General features: G+C 37.3%; 1 protein-coding gene and 1 pseudogene across 1 annotated transcript in view; one reads left to right on the top strand and one right to left on the bottom strand.

Annotated features, from left to right (window-relative positions):
- The window catches only part of LOC146463527 (uncharacterized), a 191,140-nt gene that overhangs the window by 171,612 nt on the left and 5,996 nt on the right, over positions 1 to 13,532 (bottom strand). The gene's annotated exons all lie outside the window — the stretch shown is intronic.
- On the top strand, positions 6,176 to 7,196 carry LOC146463528 (uncharacterized; annotated as a pseudogene).

Genomic DNA, 13,532 nt, shown 5'->3' with positions numbered 1-13,532 from the left:
CAACTGTCCACTCCTATAACACCAGAAATTCTGCCAAGCTTAATTTCCACCGACCACAAGTTAGAACTAACATAGGCAAATTTACTTTTAAGTACTCTGCTTCTGTCATATGGGAAACTGTCCCCATGACACTGAAAAAAACAAAAACTTTTAACAGGTTTAAGAAACTTTATAACGCCCACCTGATCTCTTGTCAATCAAATAATATATGTTCTGTTTAATGATCAAATATAATAGTATGTAACTATCTAATAATAATAATAGAGTTAAAAATAATAATAATAATAATAATAATAATTGTCTGCTTATATTTTGATCTTTGTTGTCCCTGCTGTTGCTGCTGATGATGTGTTGTCCTTTTCCTTTCTTTTTGTTTGTTGTTGTTGTTGTTTGTTTGTATGTTGTTTTTTTGCTTTTTTTTTGTTTTTATTTATTTATTGTTTTGTTCTTCTTTTATTAAGCTTGTCCTGTTTAGATTTCTTGCTCGGTTCAGTATATCTCGAATATACCTTAATTTACACAAATGTAATTCTCTCTTGTACATCCTAGGCTCTACAAACATTTCCTACATTTTCTAATATCTCAATAAAGCTCAGTGTCATTTCTTTGTTTACTTAAAAGTAGGTGGTGGTCAGCTAGAAAGCCTTTGCTACTTTGACCACCACACACATTTTATAATTTGTACTGTATTTATTTTTATCTTGTAATCATTTGTTGTAATACTTTTCTTTCTATGTTAATGTTGTGTAAATAGTGTGAAATAAATGAACCATGAACCATCCTAGCCCTAACACCATGCTACTGTCTTCGTTATATACCAGCAAACCAGAAAGCCCTGTCCGTGTAAATGGTAGGCGCCCAATTATGTCCAACATTAAAATACCGAGTACACCCTTGCTGTTTTAAAGGGGTTTTTTTTTTCTCAAAAATGGAAGTTTGAATTTCTTTTGGGAAATGGAGGTACCACATCTGGATTTGGGATCTGAAGAATGTTTGGTTACTTGCAACATGTGAGCAAACAGAGCATTAGTCCCTATGAGTTTCCCATTAGAGTTTTATTTGGTAGTGATGAGCTTTCCATTTCAGTGGTTCTTGATTCACCTTTATCACATAACACATAATTTATGTTAAGTTTAGGGGACATGCCCCCTCGACTGCTTCTTTGATGACAAGTTAATAAAGGTTATAATTTTACACATAGGAGTCCACAGACTCGAAAATTAGAACCACATAATACACAAGTCCAATAATATTTGACTCTTGATATGAAGAACAAAGGTCATTATCTGCATTTGATTTGCAAGGCACAATGAGCTGCTTAAATAATCATTGTTGTACTGAGCATTGCATTATTTGTGCATGCATAGAGGATGATACACTAAGAATAATACAAGGTTCTTTATGTCCAAAGCAGCTATCTTGGTGCTTGGACACTCACCTCTGATGGGATCCTTGATTTCAGCAAAAAAAAAATAATAACAATAATAATAGGAAGGTGTGAAGGTCTTTTGGGCTCATAAAAGTAGCAAATGGCAGATAAATAGAAAACAAATAAAAAAAATATTTCCACTATTTGTTTTCCTGTGCATGTCTGTGTGTTCTAATGAACTGTCACCCATTTCTGCAGCAAAACAACAGCTTTCACAGTAAGCTGATCTTCAGTTACCATGAATTCCTAAGTATTCCTTAACCATGGCCTTCCATAGCCAGGAAACAACATTTAATCAAACTGTCAGACACAAACCCACTGCAGAGAAGTGGTGGTGAAAAGAAACTTTGAAAACAGTGTCTGTCTTGGATGAAAATTCCTTGTTGATGCCAATTCCTTGAGCAAAAAAAATTTTCTTGTATTGATATTTGCACCCATGTCAGGTCCTAACTTTTCTTAATATTAAGACCAGCAACACAAAATTATGTTCAAGGACTTTTCACACAAGTACACAAAAAATATCAGAACAGTGAACCTTGAACCTTTAAGCCCCAGTAGTGATCAGTATCAAAATTTCTCCTAATATTTATCAATACACAATCAAGGAGAGGTCATGAGATCACCAGTGGTGAAATTTCTTGATATTTCAACAACCTCTCTACAATGCTACTATGAAAAATGGACATGTAGAGACCAGTAAGGAGAAACTGTATGTTGACACTGAGGCTTAAAGGTTAAAAGCTAATAAATACAGAGCCATATTGTTGGTGATTATCGCAGCTTCTTTTATGCTTCGTCCTTCCACCACCCCATGCGTCAAAAAGGGCTTAGTTACTTGAGAATCCCTTTTTATTCAGCCTTCTCATTATCCATTTTCTGGTAATTATATTGTCTTATTCTAATGGAAAGAATAACAACATCCCAGTGAATGACTACAGTTTTTTCTTAATTAATTGCATCTTTGTTCAGGGGGCACAACTTCAGAGTACAGCAAACTAGGAACACTTTCCTCAGTATTCCCTACAGCTAAGATTGTTCTCATGACAACAACAGCAACAGAAAAACAACCAAACTACAATCATACAAAGTTTGAATATGAAAGATTTATGGAGTACTACAAAGGCCCTCCTATCTTAACACAAAGTAATGTTGACCAGTTTGATTACATATTTTCGCCCATAGCAGATGAACTTATCACCACCAATGTCAAAAATTAAGCCTGTCAGCCTATTATTTACTCATCATTAGTACTGTGTGGATTTGGGGGTGCCTTTTTGGGTGGAAAGCTTGGGGATCACCAGTTCTACCTTACTCCCCAAATTCCTCAAAATGCACTTTTGGCTCAGTCTCATTCTCTACATACTGACAATGAATATTATTTGCCACAATCTTTATGAATGGGGTTTGATGCTCATTGTGTTGGAAGGATAATAATTTATTCATTTTGGTCTTCCACAAACCATGGAAAGTTTTTTCCAAGAAAGTGGAAGAGATGGGAAGCCTGCTACATCAAAACTTTACTTTAACAACAATCATATTGGTGCAAATATTGAAGAAATGCAACCCATCATGACAGATTAGTGTAAATACCCCAGAAATCTGTGCAGGGGAAAATTTTTGCTTATGACCACTTTGGTTTTGGCTTTTGTGTGAGAAATGCAGCTGTTGTGATATCTGTTGTCCGAAATGACAGTCATTGCTCTTAATTATGTGTTGAGCTGTGTCCAGCTGTTTTAGCCCTTGAAGATATTCACATCACTGATAGGAACTTTAGGAACTTGCTTCTCCCTAGAAATCAGGTGGAAGAAATTAAGGCAGAGTTAACAAGAAATAAAGGAGAAACTGAGGCCAGTGATAACTATTTGTATCAGAGAATGTGCTAAGGATTAACAATGGAAGTAGTAAATGAAGTGTGTGTAGTACTTCAAGGACTCCATACTAATGATAAAATAATGGAGAAATTCCCCTATCTTGAAGAAAAGAACAATGGCAAAAAGATTCTAAAAACTATAAGTGATGTCAAATCCAAAGAGGCATGTCCTCCTTTTAAAACTACTTCTTTTCTAAAGCCTATCACAAGCATAGACCTGCAAAACATTAGGTGGTGCAGACATGTAAACCAATGTCCCCATTTTTATTTTAGAGGAAGGCTAGTTTTATATTTTGGATCCAATTTTTTTTTTTAACTCAGTAGGTGGGAGAGAGGGGATAAAATTAAACTAACTACACTTACATAAAGAGCCCTAATCGGTTCAGACAAGGTGTTCTCTGTTGTAGTACGGGTTTCATTACTATTATTTTGGCGGTCATAAGTCGGACATTTTTCATTTCTCTTAGCTGAGGGGTGGGAGGGATATTGATCTCACCAGCAGATGAATAATAATATTGTGTGGACACTCTATCAATTTCTCCAAAGTCTTATGAGAGATGTTGTATGGATCTTGAAGGAATAAGCACACTGGTCTGAAAGGACTAATATTATATTATGAAGTCTCTTACTCAAAGTCCAGTTCAATTTATAGATGGAAAATAGTCTTTTAGCAGAAGACAAAAACTGAAAATATGCTAGCAAATGCGGCGCGCGTGTTCAGGAACTCAAGGTAAAGTATTTTGGGGAAATTAATTTGCGTTTACTAAATAAATAATCATTTTAAAAAAAATCATTTTTTGTCAAGAAATACCAAAAAATATATATATATATGACCTACCTCCATTTTATCCCCAAAAGTAAGCAAGCTAGCGCTTATATCCATCGTGTTGGAAACTTGTGTAATTTGGCAAGGCCGTTTGAACGTTACTGCAAACTCTTTTCGGCTAAAGTCGCTGTTGTCTTCCGAAAAAACAATTTCTCACTGTTCTCTCCTCACACAAAGGGCATGTATGTATTAAAACGTCGCATGACAATCTTAATCGGAGCGGAAACTTTTCCGTGTTTTTGTTTCTTCCCCGAACTGAGCGAAAACCAAACACAGAAGGAAAGAGCCAATCACAGAGCAGATTAGAATGAGGCATTCTTAATTCTGTTAACCAACCAGAAATGGCGTTGTATCGAACTTTACCAGATCTCACATTTCGACATTCCCGAACCGACGACTGAGATCGGGGTACGAGATTACCCTCTGGTGGTTTGCTCGCATCTGCTCGCAAAGCAATATATTCCTCCATATCGTTGACATGGGACAGGGAGACTACAATCAAGGCACAAGTCTTTTGGCAAATCTGAAGACCTTTGGATTCATTTTCACCTTTTTAATTATAAAGAATAGCCTAGAAACATTCAAACCCATTGCAGTCAAGCTTCAACAGAAAGACCAGGATGTCTTCGAAGCTTGTTCTATGATTGACGACCCTCTTAAAGCATTTCACAGGGTGAGGTCAAACAGAAGAAGAATGCCATGAATGGTTTGAGGACTCCTCTAGACTTGCTGACAAGATTGGTGCTAGAGTCTTAGCGCCAAGAATCACTGACTGGGACGTTCATTCTCCGGCTTGCGAAGAATCAAGTCACATCTCAGAAACAGGATGTCTGAGGAGCGGTTGACGGGACTTGCACTCATGCACTTGCATCATGACCTTAACGTTGATGTTGACGACATCTGTACAACCTCTATTACCAGGCACAAGAGGAGGATGTTCCAAGGGTGCACACTTTACCAGAAGAATTCATGTACATGGCAAGGGGCTATGAAACTGGTGTTAAACTGATAATAACGTGTAACTGCGAGCGGGGAAGAAGGAGGGAGACTCGGAGGTCTGGGGGATATAAGTTATTTGGCGCCAAAAAATTCCAACAGTGTTTTTGAATCAAAGTGTGGACCCCCCCCCCCCCCCCCCTTCTATCAAAAATTCCTGGATCCCCCAGTGAATCGAGGGGTCCAAATATTTTTCTTAACCCAACACTGCTCTGGTACACTGTACGAAGGCAAACCGGTTCTCGAACTGAACCCCATCGGGCCATGGGTCACTTTGTGTTCCCTCCCCCTTTCGTAACTTCAAAGCCATTGAGGCTTCAGCAGTGAAACTCGGATGGTATATAGCATGTCCAAAACGGTTTCCTTTGAGCTCCACAAAGTGGACTGGTGACGTTATATCACGTGATAATTGAATCATTTGTTCTTCACAGACTCCATCTTAGATCTGCCACCTACATTTCCCGATATCTCCAAAACCGCAGAAAATCCTCAAAAATTGATCGAAACTTATTAAAAGCAATAAATAAGAACCAAATGATGTAAAATTGTAACAGTTATGAGATGAGAAAACTTGGGCAGTCAAGATATTGTTTCTATAACAACAGCAACCCACGTAAACAAACAGTTATTGTATAAAGTTGTTACCAAATAAATTTAGGAAAATTAACCAAGTTTGGTGGTGTTTGCTTTTTTTTATTTGGGAAGTTATAAGTATTCAACGCCAGCTTGGCGCTGCAGCACGCAGCCTGAATAGGGTTAAGAGTATAAGGTCTAGTCCTGATCGCTCGTGCGCTTAACCTTTTAAAATGACATTTATTCTTCTGGAAATTATAAATATGGATTCTGTTTTCTCTCCTAACAAACAGGGCCTACCAAGAATAAAATACTGCTAACACTTATTTGCTTTAAAACAGAGAACCTCTATGCTTTAAAGTAAAATAAATAACAATACCTTTTGAACACATTTTTTAAAACACTTAAAAGCTGAGAAGAGCATTTGAGAATTGCAACCAAAAATCAGCTTTTTCAATTCGAAGGAAACCTATACGAACAGGTGGATGGTGTTGCTATGGGTTCGCCACTGAGACCTCTCATGGCTAACGCATTCATGTGTAACATCGAGGAACAGCTAGAAACCAAAAAAAAGATGCCTCCCTTTTACAAACGCTATGTAGATGATACGCTTAGCGCAATGCCTGATTTTGAATCAGCCTCTGAGTTCCTAACGACATTGAACAACAGTCATCCTTCTATCGATTTTACAATGGAGCTTGAAGAAAACGACAGACTCCTCTTTCTGGGAATGGATATAACCAGGAATGGATGCCGGTTGGACACGAAGGTGTAGAGGAAACCAACGGACACTGGGCTACTGTTACATTACCACAGCCAAGTGAACAGTAGATATAAATGGGCCTTGCTGAATACCATGCTCAACCGTGCATTCAAGCTCTCATCTACGTGGAAGCTTTTTCATCAGAAATGTGAACGCCTAAAAAAGATCTTTTCCCGACTGCGCTACCCATACAAACTTGTGATCTCTACCATCCGTCAATTCATTGATTCAAAAGTATCTGAGGATTCACGTACCTAACAGCAAGTACCAGAGGCCCCAATCAGGATAATGCTGCCTTTCAAAAATTCAGAAATCTGCAAACGCAGTGCGCAGACAACTTGGAGACCTTAGTCGGAAGATCAATGTGGATATCAGCCCGGTGTACACAAGTCGGAACATCAACAAGGATGAAATAAAAGTGAGGGAAGACAAGCCACCCCTTGTAAATCAACAATGCGCTGTGTATCATTTTCAGTGTGGCCTGTGCGATGCAGGTTATGTCGGCTACACGTGCCGACACCTTCACCAGCGAATTGAGGAGCATAAGGGATCGGCAATCGGAAGCCACCTGAAGAAGCAGCACAACATCGCACCAAATGACATTGCGCGAAGTTTTAAAATTTTAAGAAAGTGTCAAAACAAACTCGATTGTCTTATTTTTGAAATGCTTTTTATCAAAGAACTGAAACCATCACTAAACAAACAATGCGATTCTATCCGGGCTAAATTGTTTGTTTAGACCAGTTCTTAGCAAGCCTCATTATTACGTCATTATAACACTGTTTTTATGTCCTTTTTAAACTTTACAAATACTTATTATTGACATGTTTTATCACATTTTAGCGTTCATGACATTCTTACTGATTTTTAACTGTTTGTAAATGATATTTATGCTAACGTTTTTATTTCTTACTCGCACTTGAAAATGGCCTCGGAGAGGTCGAAACGTCGTGACCTTTTAGCGTGTATTTTTATCACAAAATCTATTTCTAAGAAACTACTCCTTAAAATAAAGTAAATAACAATACCTTTTGAGACGTGCTTCTGAGTTCCAACAGCGTCGCATTTTCTTTGTCAATCTTTTCAAAGTTAAGGTTGTTACGTTGAAAGCAGGTAAATTTGGTGAGACGTTATAATCACAATTTTTAGTGGTACCTAATGGGCTGCTTTTGCTATAATTCATCGTAAAACTTAAACGTTTGAGAGTCTCCCAGATTTATAGTGCGAATCGGCCCTAATATGCAGCGCCAAGATGGGATGAAAGGTACCTATGTTTGTAGCCTTACCACGAAGCTGGCGGTGAATTTCTTTGGACCTCAGGGTTCTCGAGTACAACGATACTCGATTGTTACCTCACATGGTCTTTGAAACGGTTTTTGCGGTAAAAGTAGGGGTAAAATGGCGTACATTAAAGTGGTTCTCTTGTGTTCTCTTTCAACTACTGCAATCAGATAAGAATAATAAGGCATATACATATATACTAAAACTTTCTTTCACTTGTCAAATTGTGTTAATCAGTCACTGCTTGGCGAGGAAGTGAGCTGCAGAACATCCTGTTTTTTATACTGTGGAGTATAAAAACGTAGGAATGCTAATCATGTCATTCTTTCTTTATTAATTTTTTTACAGGGGGGGGGGGGGGGGGCAAGGCACGTTTTGTGTGGGCACATACAAGTAATTCAGTACTGCCTTTTATTATGAAAACAACCTTATTACATCCGGGAATGTTTATGCTGCACTTAAAAACTCAGTAATAAGTCATAAGCCAATTGACCAATCAAACTCGTCGACAAAACATCACGTGCAGTGGTTTTGAAACCCGATAAAACCACCTCCTTATTAGTATGCAGTGTTTAATGTTTTTCTTGTAAGCTGCTCTCCAACGTTCACAAAAGCATAATTGTTATGAACTCTCCTGACACACACTTTTCCAGGAATGTTTTTAAATCCGTTCAGAAACTCGCAGCACGTATTTTATCGGGTATAAAACCCGATAAAACACTGCTGCTCGTGTTTTAAACATTACATGAAAGAACCAAAGGATACTGCTAATCCTTGATCACACCACGTGATCGCTTCTTCAAACAGTTTTAGCTCCACACAAGCACTTGCTCCTAAAAAACATATATGATAACTTGACTTCCGAATTTAGTTTCAATGTTTGCGCACATGTATCATGATAATGACAATAGAGGATGTTGAAAAAGGATCGCCATTTTGCAATACAGCTAGGGTGCGTTCGATTGACCCTATTCCGGAATAGGAATACAAACAATAATTTCAATAAATTCCTCACGAGGTTTCTGGAGTTACTAAAATACAAAATCGCTCTTAAATTATCATGTGTCAGCGAAAGTTTGCAGAAATGTCTTCCCAAATTTACTTAAAAGAGAAATCTAACAGCTATTTTGCTTATCCTTATTCTGGAATACGGTCAATCGAACACAACCTAACAACACTTTATGAACAGCCGCTTAGTCTTCGCAATAAGAGGATATAGTTTTTTAAATGATGAAACCCGCTTAATATGGACACAGAGGCGACGCGGACACTTCACACAATAAATAAGTTAATTGTAGTCATGAGGTTTCAGTGCCATGCGCAATGTAAGACATCTGCACGACGTGTGATAAAAGTAGGGAGGTTCAAAGAAAATAACATGGTTCTGTTCAATCATTGACTGGCTATGTGCAGCAATATACTGTTCTTTCAGTTGAGGGCTTTTGTGAAGGGCCTTTGTGTTCGCCAAAGAGCCTTTGTGTTCGCCGCACCTAAGTTATGGAATGCTCTACCGAGACTTATCAGGGAATCCACTTCTATTGATACTTTTAAGAGAATGCTGAAGACTCACCTTTTTAAAAAGGCATTTTTAGCTTAGACTATTTCTCAATTTTAGCCATAAGTTTCTTCTTTATAATTATTATTATTATTATTATTATTATTATTATTATTATTATTATTATTATTATTATTATTATTATTATTATTATTATTAGGATGGCGCATTTGAATATATTTATATAGATATTTGTGCCTTATAAGCTTTTAAACATATAAAATCGCATATATACAAAGTAGCATCCTTCATAATAATACATCGTGTAATACACACTGATACAGAAAACCAGTTCTAAAAAAACGGATGGATATTGTATAAATTCGCGGCTCGCTGGCCAACCTGGTGTAAAAGAGTCATGATCTATATATTAAGTTATATTTTGCAAAACATTGTTAATGGCCGTCACTTTCAAGATTGTATGGTAGATATCGTGGCGGTACATTTTTGCAGTTAACTCGTTACTTTCTTTTTCTTTTGTCTAGAATTTTAAGACATCTTACCTCTAATGATTGCTTTGACATAAGATGGTTGTAATACAGTGGCAACTTTCGCATCACTTAGTGACTCCCGATAATTCCCTAAATATTATAAATAGATAAATAAATTTATTTACCCTCAGGCTGAAGCAGCTGGCAAGACCTCAGCGCTCTCTGAGACGCGAGGAAACCTAGTTGGTGCAGGACGCAGTAAAACTGGCTAAAATCAGCGCGAAAAATGTTTTCGAGAACGAGCGAAAGAGCGTCTGGAAACGAATTCAGGTACGGTACAATTCATTTTCACAACTCAGTTGTGCTAATACAGTAACTAAATAAATGCTGAATAAATAAATAAATTGAAATAAAACATCTCACCTAAACGAAAGTGCGCTGCCGCCCTGTTGCAATACAGTTTGGCTTTCAGTTCTTCATCCTTGAAGTTCACTTTAATTCCTTCCGTGTAAAAGTTGACGGCGTTACGGAAATTCCTCTTCCCGTATTCATCATTACCTTCATTCTTATAAACCTCTGCTATTGCTAAATGAAGAAAATTAAAATTTAGTTATTAAAAGGCAATGGTTAAGCCCGTATGCAGCCCGTCAAACTACTTCATTTTAGAGTTGTATATTTTGTAAGCATTTTTGGCGTTGACCGTGCACAAATCACAATAGATTTTGAAATGTGTTGGAGGAAATCACCAATAGGAAGATATTTAACTGTAGTATGAAAGTTAAAAGAAACGATTGTGCACGGTCGTGGCCCTTCCGACATAAATTGCAACACCATTGTTAACATGGCAAGGTTTCATAACCAGTCCCTCAATAGCCCAATTTTGATATATCGAAATTGGGCTATTGACTATGATGAAAGGATCTTTGACACCGGCTTGGGAGTCCTGTGTTTGTCACGCTGTGTGTGGTTTTGTCATGTTGTTTTAAGCCGTTGTGTTTTGTTGTCGCTTGCTCGTTGGTGTATTTTGTTCAGTGCTTTTTTGTTCGTTATTAAGTTGAGTGATTTGTCTGTAAGGTCATGGCAAATTGTGTGTATACATTCCCTATGCTATTTTTCAGCATACATATTTTAAATTTTAATATTTTATTCTCGGTGCTCTAAGAGTAATTTGATGTTAGAGAAAAGGTACCTTGTCAAATATTTAAGCAGTTTCTACCAAAACGAGAGAAATTTCCTTGACAGTGACCCTGCAGTAACCTGAACAACGGTCATCTTTTATTTGAGCCCCAAATTATATAACCTAATGTAATTGTATAATTGTATAACCTAATGTAAATCCGGAAGTCCGGTTTTCAAGTTCCGCCTCGGCCACGCTTGTAAATAGCCAGCTGGTTTGCCTCCTGCCAGCTGGGATGTTTAGCATATTATATTCGATTTGATTATTATTTCTTTCCCGTTACTTCTGAGTGGAATGCCTGTAATCCAGCTTTGGGTAGCTAAGTGCATTTCCACGATAAACAAAGCACTTTTTTTTAATAATGGGGAGGTAAAAGGCCTATATTGGGGGAAGGGTGGTGTTGAAAATAACCACACTATAGGATTAAAGAGGACAGGGTGGGTGTTGATAAGAAAGAAAAAGAAGGCCTTTACTACACCATTTTCCATTAGCTATCATCCGTTGACTCAACGTTTTTGCAACATTTAATGTTAGTGATAACCGGGGCAAGAAAGTGACGTGACTCTTTACCTCTCAAAGTGTCATCATCAAAATCCAAAGTATTCTCACCAACTGGTGTGACGTCACTTCTAGGTTTGGCTTTGACTTCGCTGCTTGCCATGGATGCTGGAAAAACGAATACTTTTGGGTTTAGCTTAAACAATCAGCGATACATGGACTTATTGTCAACTGTAAGTTAGATACTGGACAAAGACAAACATTCCAGTATTAAGAAGAACTGTTAAATTTTACTGCAGTGTCCACTCAAACCTTGTCATTACGAACAGCATTGCATGTTATACAGCGATATCCAAGTAGAATTACGAATTATCACTAACTATGAGTACACACTTTTCATCCCATAATAAATCAGTCAAAAAAGAAATAAAGAAAAACCAACAAACAAACCATTAAAAAATAAACACACAAGTAAACAGTGAATGATGGAAAAAAACATGAATCCTCACCTTTCAAAGTGTCATCATCACACTTCCAAGTCTTCTCACCAGCTGGTTTGACAACATTTTCCGTTATGGCTTTGTTTTCAGTGCTTGTCATGGATGCTGGAGGAGGATAACAAGAATCCTCACCTTTCGAAATGTCATCATCAAAATTCAAAGTCTCCTTATCAGTTGGCGTGACGTCTTTGTTTTTACTGTTTGCTATGGATGCTGGGAAAGGCAATCGAATACTTAATCGGCACTCTAAGATTAAAACTCAGTTCTCTGTCAACTGTGAAGATTACCATAGAACAGTTTCCAGTCTAAAATGACTTCTGGTAAGAGAAAAACATGAATCCTCACCTTCCAAAGTGTCATCATCAAACTTCCAAGTCTCCTCACCATCTGGTTTGACAACATTTTCAGTTTTGGCTTTGTTTTCAGAGCTTGTCATGGATTCTGGAAAATCAAATATTTCAATTTAATCAGTATACTCAGCTTATAAGTGTAACTGTAAAATTTATATAGCGCAACTTTCCATATAAGATGATCAAGTGCACTTTTTATATGCAAAGGGAAATAGAAAATATATATAAAATCGCAGACAACAATAATTATAAAAACTTAATAAAGATAACTGAAATTAAAAACTGTACTCCACCAAGTATATGCTACGTTAAAGTCGTGTGTCTATAAAAGCTTCTTAACGTAAAGCAGAACGGTTTTCCAGTCTTAAATAACTTCCCCTACGATAATAGCATGAATCCTTACCTTTCGAACTGTCATCATCAAAATGCAAAGTCTTCTTACCAGCTGGTGTGACGTCACTTTCAGGTATGGCTTCGCTTTCACTGCTTGCTAGAGATGCTGCGATAGGCAATCAAGTACTTAATTAGTAGTCAATAGGCGGCGGCTTATCAAAACCCGGGATTGGATTTGTTTTACCCATTGACTGAGAGCTTGAAGCCTCAATCTTTGCGTGGACGTTAAATGAACAAGTGTTAGAAATAAATAAAAAGAAAACAGAAAATGATAAAACATTACAAGATCAATTAAACGAACAAACATGCAAATAAAAACAGCAACAAACAAACAACACCAAAAACCGGAAAGAGTTTGTAACTATAGTTCTGGCGGATCTACGGAGGAGTTTGCTGTATCCATGGACTGAACTCACTTCTCTTTCAACTGTGAAGATTAACATTGAACAGTTTTCCAGTCCAACGACTTCTGGTAAGAGAATAACATGAATCCTCACCTTTCGAGGTGTCATCATCAAAATCCAAAGTATCCTCACCAACTGGTGTGACGTCACTTGCAGGTTTGGCTTTGACTTCGCTGCTTGCCATAGATGCTGGAAAAACGAATACTTTTAGGTTTAGCTTAGATAATCAGCGATACATGGACTTATTGTCAACTGTAAGTTCGATACTGGACAAAGACAAACATTCCACTATTGAGAAGAACTGTTAAATTTCACTGCAGTGTCCACTCAAACCTTGCCATTTCAAACAGCAATGCATGTTATACAGGAATATCCAAGTAGAATCACGAATTATCATTAACTATGAGTACACACTTTTCATCCCATAATAAGTGACTAAATAAAGAAATAAAGAAAAACCAACAAACAAACCATTACAAAAACAAA

The sequence above is a fragment of the Pavona decussata genome, unplaced genomic scaffold (genome assembly GCF_977016875.1).
Source record: "Pavona decussata unplaced genomic scaffold, jaPavDecu1.1 SCAFFOLD_175, whole genome shotgun sequence".
NCBI classification, from domain to species: Eukaryota; Metazoa; Cnidaria; class Anthozoa; order Scleractinia; family Agariciidae; genus Pavona; species Pavona decussata.
Note: the sequence above shows the minus strand (reverse complement) of the source record. Positions and strands in the feature narration are given on the sequence as shown.